Below are 13510 nucleotides of genomic sequence, written 5' to 3' on the forward strand. Positions count from 1 at the left end.
CACAGTGCGGCGCTCCCTCAGCACCGACCCTCCCCACAGTGCGGCGCTCCCTCAGCACCGACCCTCCCACAGTGCGGCGCTCCCTCAGCACTGACCCTCCCACAGTGCGGCGCTCCCTCAGCACCGACCCTCCCTACAGTGCGGCGCTCCCTCAGCACTGACCCTCCGACAGTGCGGCGCTCCCTCAACACCGACCCTCCCCACAGTGCGGCGCTCCCTCAGCACCGACCCTCCCCACAGTGCGGGACTCCCTCAGCACCGACCCTCCCACAGTGTGGCGCTCCCTCAGCACCGACCCTCCCCACAGTGCGGCGCTCCCTCAGCACCGACCCTCCCCACAGTGCGGCGCTCCCTCAGCACCGACCCTCCCCACAGTGCGGCGCTCCCTCAGCACCGACCCTCCCCACAGTGCGGCGCTCCCTCAGCACCGACCCTCCCACAGTGCGGCGCTCCCTCGGCACCGACCCTCCCCACAGTGCGGCGCTCCCTCGGCACCGACCCTCCCACAGTGCGGCGCTCCCTCGGCACCGACCCACAGTGCGGCGCTCCCTCAGCACTGACCCTCCCACAGTGCGGCGCTCCCTCAGCACCGACCCTCCCACAGTGCGGCGCTCCCTCAGCACCGACCCTCCCACAGTGCGGCGCTCCCTCAGCACCGACCCTCCCACAGTGCGGCGCTCCCTCAGCACCGACCCTCCCACAGTGCGGCGCTCCCTCAGCACTCCTGGATTTGATGTGGAACATTCTGGATCTAAGGAATTTGTCAGAATTCATTCCTCATGGTTCAGTGCACCAGGGTTAAATATCTACACTGTTCCGAAGGGACAAAGTTTCTCCAGGATCTATTTATAGAGAGAAGGTTTGGTTAAACTCTCCAAACCTGGGAGAGAATGAGGCAAATTAATATTTGTTAACTTTTTTAAAATTTTCATTTTGTGATCCTTTTAATATCCAATTAAAATAATCTTCCAAATTGTCACCTTGTTCTTGTTACGTTTACCTGGGATTAACACCAGGAGTGATACTGTCTGTACGCAGTGTAGAGGGAGCTTTACTCTGTATCTAACCCCGTGCTGTACCTGTCCTGGGAGTGTTTGATGGGGGGGACAGTGTAGAGGGAGCTTTACTCTGTATCTAACCCCGTGCTGTACCTGTCCTGGGAGTGTTTGATGGGGGGACAGTGTAGAGGGAGCTTTACTCTGTATCTAACCCCGTGCTGTACCTGTCCTGGGAGTGTTTGATGGGGACAGTGTAGAGGGAGCTTTACTCTGTATCTAACCCCGTGCTGTACCTGTCCTGGGAGTGTTTGATGGGGGGGACAGTGTAGAGGGAGCTTTACTCTGTATCTAACCCCGTGCTGTACCTGTCCTGGGAGTGTTTGATGGGGGGGACAGTGTAGAGGGAGCTTTACTCTGTATCTAACCCCATACTGTACAGTCAAAGCATACTGTTCCTAGAGTACAGAGAGGAGAAGGAAAAGGATTTAATGTGATTTGATTTATTATTGTCACGTGTATGGGGATACAGCGAAAAGTATTGTTTCTCGCGCGCTACACAGACAAAGCATACCGTTGATAGAGAAGGAAAGGAGAGGGTGCAGAATGTAGTGTTACAGTCACAGCGAGGGTGTAGAGAAAGATCAGCTTAATGCGAGGTAGGTCCATTCAGAAGTCTGACAGCAGCAGGGAAGAAGCTGTTCTTGAGTCGGTCGGTACGGGACCTCAGACTTTTGTATCTTTTTCCCCCGACGGAAGAAGGTGGAAGAGAGAATGTCCGGGGTGTGTGGGGGGGTCCTTAATTATACCGGCTGCTTTTCCCCGAGGCAGCGGGAAGTGTAGACGGAGTCAATGGATGGGAGGCTGGTTTGTGTGATGGATACGCCGGCTGCTTTTTCCCGAGGTGACTTGGATCATCGTGGGTGGGGAGTGTGCGTCCATCGTAAAGATGTTCCTGGGGGCTGGGACACTGTGTGTGGGTGATGCACCTTCCCTCATGTCCTGTTGTACCCCCCCCCTTGTTGAAAGTTCCTTATTCATCTGATGGTTCGATGGGTTAAGGTCCCCTGGACGCTGGTCACAGAGTGTCGCTACCCTGTGTCCGTGGGCAGCGATCTGACCTCCTGCTGGTCTACAAGCTGGGGTCTCGCTGCTCCCTCCCTCCCGTATCCCTCTGTCTCTACCCCGCGGACATCAGTCCGTGCCCCGTCTGGTGGGACACGTCAGATTCCGCTCTGGAAGGTCAGGCTCGGCTCCAGCGAGCGCCGGGAAGACGTGGGGAAGGAACTGGAGTCTCCCACAGGTAACTCCCAACACGCAGAGGAACTCTCAACATGATAGAACACAAGGTGAATTCTCTCTCGCTCCCCCTCTCTCTGCCCGCCCCGTCTCTCTCTGTTCCTCTTTCAGACCCCCTCACTATCCAGCACCCTTTCCCTTCCTCTCTCTGCCCCTCTCTTATTTGTTGTGTTCCTTGTATTTATTTGAACAGCATTCCAGCAGAATCTTATTTTGTTTGGAGGGATGGATTGGTAAGTTTGCTGATGACAAGAAGGTTGGTGGTGTTGTGGGTGGTCTGGAGGGACGTCAGAAGTTGCAGCGAGACATCGATAGGATGCAAGACTGGGCGGAGAAGTGGCAGATGGACTTCAACACGGATAAATGTGTAGTGGTTCATTTTGGCAGGTCCAATGGGATGAAGGGGTACAATATCAAGGGTAGGAGTCTTAGCAGTGTAGAGGATCAGAAGGATCTTGGGGGTCCAGGTCCATAGGACTCTGAAATCGGCCTCGCAGGTGGGGGATGTGGTTAAGAAGGCGTCTGGGCTTCATCACTCGAGGGATTGAGTTTAGGAGTCGGGAGATAAAGCTCCAGCTTTATAAGACCCTGGTCAGACCCCACTTGGAGTACTGTGCTCAGTTCTGGTCCCCTCACTACAGGAAGGATGTGGAAGCTATTGAGAGGGTGCAGAGGAGATTTACAAGGATGTTACCTGGATTGGGAGGCATGCCTGATGAGGATAGGTCGAGGGAGCTGGGTCTTTTCTCCCTGGAGAGACGAAGGATGAGGGGGTGACCTGATAGAGGTTTATAAGATGTTGAGAGGTGCAGATAGGGTGGATTCTCAGAGGCTATTTCCCAGGGCTGAAATGGTCACTACGAGAGGGACACAGGTTTAAGGTGTTGGGGAGCAGGTACAGAGGAGATGTCAGGGGTAAGTTTCTCACTCAGAGGGGGGTGAGTGAGTGGAATCGGCTGCCGTCGGTGGGGGCGGAGGCGAACTCGCTGGGGTCTTTTAAGAGACTTCTGGACTGAGAGACACCAGTCAGTGAACAGATATCTCCCTGAGAGAGAGAGGGGACTGAGAGACACCAGTCAGTGTACAGATATCTCCCAGAGAGAGAGAGAGAGGGGACTGAGAGACACCAGTCAGTGTACAGATATCTCCCTGAGAGAGAGAGGGAGAGGGGACTGAGAGACACCAGTCAGTGTACAGATATCTCCCTGAGAGAGAGAGGGGGGACTGAGAGACACCAGTCAGTGTACAGATATCTCCCTGAGAGAGAGAGGGGACTGAGAGACACCAGGCAGTGTACAGATATCTCCCTGAGAGAGAGAGAGGGGACTGAGAGACACCAGTCAGTGTACAGATATCTCCCTGAGAGAGAGAGAGAGGGGACTGAGAGACACCAGTCAGTGTACAGATATCTCCCTGAGAGAGAGAGAGAGGGGACTGAGAGACACCAGTCAGTGTACACATATCTCCCTGAAAGAGAGAGGGGACTGAGAGACACCAGTCAGTGTACAGATATCTCCCTGAGAGAGAGAGAGGGGACTGAGAGACACCAGTCAGTGTACAGATATCTCCCTGAGAGAGAGAGAGGGGACTGAGAGACACCAGTCAGTGTACAGATATCTCCCTGAGAGAGAGAGGGGACTGAGAGACACCAGTCAGTGTACAGATATCTCCCTGAGAGAGAGAGGACTGAGAGACACCAGTCAGTGTACAGATATCTCCCTGAGAGAGAGAGGGGACTGAGAGACACCAGTCAGTGTACAGATATCTCCCTGAGAGAGAGAGGGGACTGAGAGACACCAGTCAGTGTACAGATATCTCCCTGAGAGAGGGAGGGGACTGAGAGACACCAGTCAGTGTACAGATATCTCCCTGAGAGAGAGAGAGAGAGGGGACTGAGAGACACCAGTCAGTGTACAGATATCTCCCTGAGAGAGAGAGAGAGAGGGGACTGAGAGACACCAGTCAGTGTACAGATATCTCCCTGAGAGAGAGAGAGGGGACTGAGAGACACCAGTCAGTGTACAGATATCTCCCTGAGAGAGGGAGGGGACTGAGAGACACCAGTCAGTGTACAGATATCTCCCCGAGACAGAGAGAGAGGGGACTGAGAGACACCAGTCAGTGTACAGATATCTCCCTGAGAGAGAGAGAGGGGACTGAGAGACACCAGTCAGTGTACAGATATCTCCCTGAGAGAGAGAGAGAGAGGACTGAGAGACACCAGTCAGTGTACAGATATCTCCCTGAGAGAGAGAGAGGGGACTGAGAGACATCAGTCAGTGTACAGATAGCTCCCTGAGAGAGAGAGGGGACTGAGAGACACCAGTCAGTGTACAGATATCTCCCTGAGAGAGAGAGAGGGGACTGAGAGACACCAGTCAGTGTACAGATATCTCCCTGAGAGAGAGGGGACTGAGAGACACCAGTCAGTGTACAGATATCTCCCTGAGAGAGAGAGAGAGGGGACTGAGAGACACCAGTCAGTGTACAGGTATCTCCCTGAGAGAGAGAGAGAGGGGACTGAGAGACACCAGTCAGTGTACAGATATCTCCCTGAGAGAGAGAGAGAGGGGACTGAGAGACACCAGTCAGTGTACAGATATCTCCCTGAGAGAGAGAGAGAGGGGACTGAGAGACACCAGTCAGTGTACAGATATCTCCCTGAGAGAGAGAGGACTGAGAGACACCAGTCAGTGTACAGATATCTCCCTGAGAGAGAGAGAGGGGACTGAGAGACACCAGTCAGTGTACAGATATCTCCCTGAGAGAGAGAGGACTGAGAGACACCAGTCAGTGTACAGATATCTCCCTGAGAGAGAGAGAGGGGACTGAGAGACACCAGTCAGTGTACAGATATTTATTCTGCTCTTATTTTTCCCATAGCCTCAGGAAGATTATTCTGTCCTTTTTGAGGACACATCGTACGCTGATGGTTACTCCCCACCCCTCAATGTTGCTCAGCGATATGTGGTGGCTTGCAAGGAAACTAAGAAGAAATAGTTCTACACCAGAGGGACGTCAGAGAGAGGAGCGAGGGACTGCTGAGGGGGCGCTCCCTCAGCACCGACCCTCCCCACAGTGCGGCGCTCCCTCAGCACTGACCCTCCCCACAGTGCGGGACTCCCTCAGCACCGACCCTCCCACAGTGCGGCGCTCCCTCAGCACCGACCCTCCCACAGTGCGGCGCTCCCTCAGCACCGACCCTCCCACAGTGCGGCGCTCCCTCAGCACCGACCCTCCCACAGTGCGGCGCTCCCTCAGCACCGACCCTCCCCACAGTGCGGCGCTCCCTCAGCACCGACCCCCCCACAGTGCGGCGCTCCCTCAGCACCGACCCTCCCCACAGTGCGGCGCTCCCTCGGCACCGACCCTCCCCACAGTGCGGCGCTCCCTCGGCACCGACCCTCCCACAGTGCGGCGCTCCCTCGGCACCGACCCTCCCACAGTGCGGCGCTCCCTCGGCACCGACCCTCCCACAGTGCGGCCCTCCCTCGGCACCGACCCTCCCACAGTGCGGCGCTCCCTCAGCACTGACCCTCCCTACAGTGCGGCGCTCCCTCAGCACCGACCCTCCCTACAGTGCGGGACTCCCTCAGCACCGACCCTCCCACAGTGCGGCGCTCCCTCAGCACCGACCCTCCCCACAGTGCGGCGCTCCCTCAGCACCGACCCTCCCACAGTGCGGCGCTCCCTCAGCACCGACCCTCCCCACAGTGCGGCGCTCCCTCAGCACCGACCCTCCCACAGTGCGGCCCTCCCTCAGCACCGACCCTCCCACAGTGCGGCACTCCCTCAGCACCGACCCTCCCACAGTGCGGCGCTCCCTCAGCACCGACCCTCCCACAGTGCGGCGCTCCCTCAGCACCGACCCTCCCACAGTGCGGCGCTCCCTCAGCACTCCTGGATTTGATGTGGAACATTCTGGTTCTAAGGAATTTGTCAGAATTCATTCCTCATGGTTCAGTGCACCAGGGTTAAATATCTACACTGTTCCGAAGGGACAAAGTTTCTCCAGGATCTATTTATAGAGAGAAGGTTTGGTTAAACTCTCCAAACCTGGGAGAGAATGAGGCAAATTAATATTTGTTAACTTTTTTAAAATTTTCATTTTGTGATCCTTTTAATATCCAATTAAAATAATCTTCCAAATTGTCACCTTGTTCTTGTTACGTTTTCCTGGGATTAATACCAGGAGTGATACTGTCTGTACGCAGTGTAGAGGGAGCTTTACTCTGTATCTAACCCCGTGCTGTACCTGTCCTGGGAGTGTTTGATGGGTGGACAGTGTAGAGGGAGCTTTACTCTGTGTCTAACCCCGTGCTGTACCTGTCCTGGGAGTGTTTGATGGGGGACAGTGTAGAGGGAGCTTTACTCTGTATCTAACCCTGTGCTGTACCTGTCCTGGGAGTGTTTGATGGGGGGACAGTGTAGAGGGAGCTTTACTCTGTATCTAACCCCGTGCTGTACCTGTCCTGGTAGTGTTTGATGGGGGGACAGTGTAGAGGGAGCTTTACTCTGTATCTAACCCCGTGCTGTACCTGTCCTGGTAGTGTTTGATGGGGGGACAGTGTAGAGGGAGCTTTACTCTGTATCTAACCCTGTGCTGTACCTGTCCTGGGAGTGTTTGATGGGGGGACAGTGTAGAGGGAGCTTTACTCTGTATCTAACCCCGTGCTGTACCTGTCCTGGGAGTGTTTGATGGGGGGGACAGTGTAGAGGGAGCTTTACTCTGTATCTAACCCCGTGCTGTACCTGTCCTGGGAGTGTTTGATGGGGGACAGTGTAGAGGGAGCTTTACTCTGTATCTAACCCCGTGCTGTACCTGTCCTGGGAGTGTTTGATGGGGGACAGTGTAGAGGGAGCTTTACTCTGTATCTAACCCCGTGCTGTACCTGTCCTGGGAGTGTTTGATGGGGGGGACAATGTAGAGGGAGCTTTACTCTGTATCTAACCCCGTGCTGTACCTGTCCTGGGAGTGTTTGATGGGGGGACAGTGTAGAGGGAGCTTTACTCTGTATCTAACCCCGTGCTGTACCTGTCCTGGGAGTGTTTGATGGGGGGACAGTGTAGAGGGAGCTTTACTCTGTATCTAACCCTGTGCTGTACCTGTCCTGGGAGTGTTTGATGGGGGGACAGTGTAGAGGGAGCTTTACTCTGTATCTAACCCTGTGCTGTACCTGTCCTGGGAGTGTTTGATGGGGGGGACAGTGTAGAGGGAGCTTTACTCTGTATCTAACCCCGTGCTGTACCTGTCCTGGGAGTGTTTGATGGGGGGACAGTGTAGAGGGAGCTTTACTCTGTATCTAACCCCGTGCTGTACCTGTCCTGGGAGTGTTTGATGGGGGGACAGTGTAGAGGGAGCTTTACTCTGTATCTAACCCTGTGCTGTACCTGTCCTGGGAGTGTTTGATGGGGGGGACAGTGTAGAGGGAGCTTTACTCTGTATCTAACCCCGTGCTGTACCTGTCCTGGGAGTGTTTGATGGGGGGACAGTGTAGAGGGAGCTTTACTCTGTATCTAACCCCATACTGTACAGTCAAAGCATACTGTTCCTAGAGTACAGAGAGGAGAAGGAAAAGGATTTAATGTGATTTGATTTATTATTGTCACGTGTAGAGGGATACAGTGAAAAGTATTGTTTCTCGCGCGCTGTACAGACAAAGCATACCGTTGATAGAGAAGGAAAGGAGAGGGTGCAGAATGTAGTGTTACAGTCACAGCGAGGGTGTAGAGAAAGATCAGCTTAATGCGAGGTAGGTCCATTCAAAAGTCTGACAGCAGCAGGGAAGAAGCTGTTCTTGAGTCGGTCGGTACGGGACCTCAGACTTTTGTATCTTTTTCCCCCGACGGAAGAAGGTGGAAGAGAGAATGTCCGGGGTGTGTGTGGGGTGGGGGGGGGGGGGTCCTTAATTATCCCGGCTGCTTTTCCCTGAGGCAGCGGGAAGTGTAGACAGAGTCAATGGATGGGAGGCTGGTTTGTGTGATGGATACGCCGGCTGCTTTTTCCCGAGGTGACTTGAATAATCATTGGTGGGGAGTGTGCGTCCATCGTAAGGATGTTCCTGGGGGCTGGGACACTGTGTGTGGGTGATGCACCTTCCCTCATGTCCTGTTGTACCCCACCCTTGTTGAAAGTTCCTTATTCATCTGATGGTTCGATGGGTTAAGGTCCCCTGGACGCTGGTCACAGAGTGTCGCTACTCTGTGTCCATGGGCAGCGATCTGACCTCCTGCTGGTCTACAAGCTGGGGTCTCGCTGCTCCCTCCCTCCCGTATCCCTCTGTCTCTTCCCCGCGGACATCAGTCCGTGCCCCGTCTGGTGGGACACGTCAGATTCCGCTCTGGAAGGTCAGGCTCGGCTCCAGCGAGCGCCGGGAAGACGTGGGGAAGGAACTGGAGGGAACCTTTCACAAGATGGACAAGTCTTACCACTCCCAACACGCAGAGGAACTCTCAACGTGATAGAACACAAGGTGAATTCTCTCTCACTCCCCCTCTCTCTGCCCGCCCCGTCTCTCTCTGTTCCTCTTTCAGACCCCCTCACTATCCAGCACCCTTTCCCTTCCTCTCTCTGCCCTGCTCTCTCTTTCTCTTATTTGTTGTGTTCCTTGTATTTATTTGAACAGCATTCCAGCAGAATCTTATTTTGTTTGGAGGGATGGATTGGTAAGTTTGCTGATGACAAGAAGGTTGGTGGTGTTGTGGATGGTCTGGAGGGACGTCAGAAGTTGCAGCGAGACATCGATAGGATGCAAGACTGGGCGGAGAAGTGGCAGATGGACTTCAACCCGGATAAATGTGTAGTGGTCCATTTTGGCAGGTCCAATGGGATGAAGGGGTACAATATCAAGGGTAGGAGTCTTAGCAGTGTAGAGGATCAGAAGGATCTTGGGGGTCCAGGTCCATAGGACTCTGAAATCGGCCTCGCAGGTGGAGGATGTGGTTAAGAAGGCGTCTGGGCTTCATCACTCGAGGGATTGAGTTTAGGAGTCGGGAGATAAAGCTCCAGCTTTATAAGACCCTGGTCAGACCCCACTTGGAGAACTGTGCTCAGTTCTGGTCCCCTCACTACAGGAAGGATGTGGAAGCTATTGAGAGGGTGCAGAGGAGATTTACAAGGATGTTGCCTGGATTGGGAGGCATGCCTTATGAGGATAGGTCGAGGGAGCTCGGTCTCTTCTCCCTGGAGAGACGGAGGATGAGGGGGTGACCTGATAGAGGTTTATAAGATGTTGAGAGGTGCAGATAGGGTGGATTCTCAGAGGCTATTTCCCAGGGCTGAAATGGTCACTACGAGAGGGACACAGGTTTAAGGTGCTGGGGAGCAGGTACAGAGGAGATGTCAGGGGTAAGTTTCTCACTCAGAGGGGGGTGAGTGAGTGGGATCGACTGTCGTCGGTGGGGGTGGAGGCGAACTTGCTGGGGTCTTTTAAGAGACTTCTGGACTGAGAGACACCAGTCAGTGGACAGATATCTCCCTGAGAAAGAGAGAGAGGACTGAGAGACACCAGTCAGTGTACAGATATCTCCCTGAGAGAGAGAGAGAGGGGACTGAGAGACACCAGTCAGTGTACAGATATCTCCCTGAGAGAGAGAGAGGGGACTGAGAGACACCAGTCAGTGTACAGATATCTCCCTGAGAGAGAGAGGGGACTGAGAGACACCAGTCAGTGTACAGATATCTCCCTGAGAGAGAGAGAGGGGACTGAGAGACACCAGTCAGTGTACAGATATCTCCCTGAGAAAGAGAGAGAGGACTGAGAGACACCAGTCAGTGTACAGATATCTCCCTGAGAGAGAGAGAGAGGGGACTGAGAGACACCAGTCAGTGTACAGATATCTCCCTGAGAGAGAGAGAGGGGACTGAGAGACACCAGTCAGTGGACAGATATCTCCCTGAGAAAGAGAGAGAGGACTGAGAGACACCAGTCAGTGTACAGATATCTCCCTGAGAGAGAGAGAGAGGGGACTGAGAGACACCAGTCAGTGTACAGATATCTCCCTGAGAGAGAGAAGGGGACTGAGAGACACCAGTCAGTGTACAGATATCTCCCTGAGAGAGAGAGGGGACTGAGAGACACCAGTCAGTGTACAGATATCTCCCTGAGAGAGAGAGAGAGGGGACTGAGAGACACCAGTCAGTGTACAGATATCTCCCTGAGAGAGAGAGGGGGGGTGATGTGTGGTGCCAGTGAGTGTACAGAGATCACGAGAGATCCAGGGTGCAAAGGGCAGATGCCTCTGGGCAGAGAGAGAGTGAAATCCTGCTGTCTGTCGGCAGTGGATTTGAACGTGACCCGGAGATTGTTCTGTAGAGAGGGGTCTCCCTGACCCCCGAGGTACGAAGACAGGGTCCGTGTGTATCTGTTGCCTCCAGAGCTTCAAAACGTGTCTCGAAAGATGGGCAAAAGGGTGTGGGGGTGGGGGAGGATCTCACCCCCAGGGTTGGGGGGATCGCCTGGTCCCAGAGCAGGTCTAAAACTCTCCGATCCGACTCCCCAAATCTTCAGACTGATCTGTGGTCACTGGGTCTGACACAGCCTCGAGAGAGGGAGGAACTTAACGAGGGACAGAGAGAGAGAGAGGAGTGGGGGATAGGGGGAGAGAGAGAGGGAGTGGGGAGAGGGGGGGAGAGAGGGGAGTGGGGGAGAGAGAGGGGAGGTGGGGGGAGAGGGGAGAGAGAGGAGTGGGGGGAGAGGGAGAGAGAGAGGAGTGGGGGAGAGGAGAGAGAGAGGAGTGGGGGAGAGGGAGAGAGAGGAGTGGGGGAGAGGGAGAGAGAGGAGTGGGGGAGAGGGGGAGAGAGGAGTGGGGGAGAGGGAGGGAGAGATGAGTGGGGGAGAGGGAGGGAGAGAGGAGTGGGGGAGAGGGAGAGAGAGAGGAGTGGGGGAGAGGGAGAGAGAGAGAGGAGAGTGGGGAGAGAGAGAGAGGAGTGGGGGAGAGGGAGAGAGAGAGAGGAGTGGGGGAGAGAGAGAGGAGAGGGAGAGAGAGAGAGTGGGGGAGAGGGGGAGAGAGAGAGAGGAGTGGGGGAGAGAGAGAGGAGAGGGAGAGAGAGAGAGTGGGGGAGAGGGGGAGAGAGAGAGAGGAGTGGGGGAGAGAGAGAGAGAGAGAGAGAGAGGAGTGGGGGAGAGAGAGAGGGAGAGAGGAGTGGGGGAGAGAGAGAGAGAGAGAGGAGTGGGGAGAGGGAGAGAGAGAGAGAGAGGAGTGGGGAGAGAGAGAGAGAGAGAGAGTGGGGGAGAGGGAGAGGGAGAGAGGAGTGGGGGAGAGGGAGAGAGAGAGAGAGAGAGAGTGGGGGAGAGAGAGAGAGAGAGGAGTGGGGGAGAGAGAGAGAGAGAGAGGAGTGGGGGAGAGGGGAGAGGGAGAGACAAGGAGAGAGACAGACAGAGAGAGAGAGAGTGTGTTTTTTTCCAGAGGAGAAATTGGGGTGGAGACTCATTACAGAAAGTTTGAGGGTATTAGGGAATTTTTCCCTACTTTTTTTGGAGTTTTTTTGTTGAACTGGGAGTGTAAATCCGGAAGTGGGCCCCAGTGACTCGGGGAAAGTTTTATTTTCCCCAATAAATTTGAACGGGGAGGAAACCCAAGACTTCTAGAGTCCCCTCCCCTCCCCTCCCCTCCCCCCCACTCCCCTCCCATCCCCTCCCCTCCCCCCCACTCCCCTCCCATCCCATCCCCTCCCCTCCCATCCTCCCCCCAAAAAGAAAAGGCTCGGAGTGAGAGGAGGTAAGGTTCATTTCTGTCGAGACTCTGCAGGTGACTGACCCCAAAACAGTGGCGAGGGTGGGGGGAGAGGGGGAGCGGCGGAGCGAGGGGGAGCGGAGTGAAGGCTGAAGGAGCTTTGGCTCAAAATAGGCTTCGAGGAGAAGAGGCAGAGGCGAGGGTAGTTTTTTTTTCCCCACTTTTCGGAAAGTTTAGTCTTGTTTGTTTTCCCCCCCGGGGGGGGGGGAGAAAAGAAACGCCAGGCAAGATATTGGGATGCTCCTCCTGCGGGACGTGGGAAATCCCCGGCGTCCCTGACGACAACACCTGCAAAAAGGTGCATCCAGCTGGCAAAGCGTGTTAGGGAACCGGAGAGGGAGCTCGATAACCTCTGTCTCACTGGGGAGAACCGGAAGTACGTGGAGCTTTAGGGACACCTAAGCAGCAGGGCTCGGGAAATTGGGTAGGAAGGTGGAGTGGGAATGTGAAAGGACAGGCAGAGCAGGGTTCCCCCGTGGCCGTTCCCCCCTCCAGGACAGGTATACTGAATTGGAAACTGTTCTGGGGGATGCCTTACCTGGGACAATGGCTCTGCAGCTCAAACAAAGGGTGGGAGGGAGACGAGGAGGGCGGCAGCGAGAGGGGACTCGATGGTGCGGTCGGGACGGAGATTCCCGCCTGGTTTCTTGCCTCCCGGGTCAGGGATGCCTCGGATCGCGCGCACGGCGTTCCAAAGTGGGAAGGAGATCGGACGTGGGCAGGGAGAGGTGAGGAGGATCGTCCTTCCGGGGGGGGCAGGTGGGACCCGTACAAGAGAGAGGGGTTACACCGGAACTACAAGGGGACGGATACACTTGCAGGGGGGTTTGCTTGTGTCATTGGGGAGGGTTTGAACGAGATTTGCAAAGGGGGGGGGGAATGGGAGCCAGAGGAGTGGGGTTAGTTCAAGTCACAAACGGAAGGGTTGAGTGTTTGGGGTTGGTGGGGTGGGGGGGGGGGGTCATGTCTCCATGGGAGGGAGGAAGGGTTCCCCATGGACACAGATTGGGGGGGTGATCCATCTTGGGAATGGAGAATTGGCTAAATATCAGTTGGGGGGGGTGGGGGTGGGGTGGGGTGGGGAGCGGGGGCAGGGGGTGGGGTAGGAGGGGAAGGTGGTGGGCAGACGGGGCCAATCAGTTACATCTCAATCCGCCCAGACATCTGGCGTGAACTGAATTCCAGCCGCGCTCCCCGCAGGCGATGAGGGCACGTTAACGGTCTCAGACAAGAAATAACTAACCATTGAACCGCAGGCTATCAGGCAGGGGAATGACTTGGAGAGATGACGCGTTGGGGTGTGTGGTCCCACTGTCTGATGGGACGATAACCTTGAAGGCAGCTTCCTTACTCCAGCCCTCACACCCCTCTCTTTGTTTCCCCAACCCCCCCCAACACCCCTTCTCAGAGTGCGGCCATGTTTCCGGGGGAAGACTTTGCCCATTTGAAGCGATTCCCACTTAAGTTGCAGGATGGAATCC

Source organism: Carcharhinus amblyrhynchos, unplaced genomic scaffold (assembly GCF_965287045.1).
Source record: "Carcharhinus amblyrhynchos unplaced genomic scaffold, sCarAmb.v2.hapA scaffold_981, whole genome shotgun sequence".
NCBI classification, from domain to species: Eukaryota; Metazoa; Chordata; class Chondrichthyes; order Carcharhiniformes; family Carcharhinidae; genus Carcharhinus; species Carcharhinus amblyrhynchos.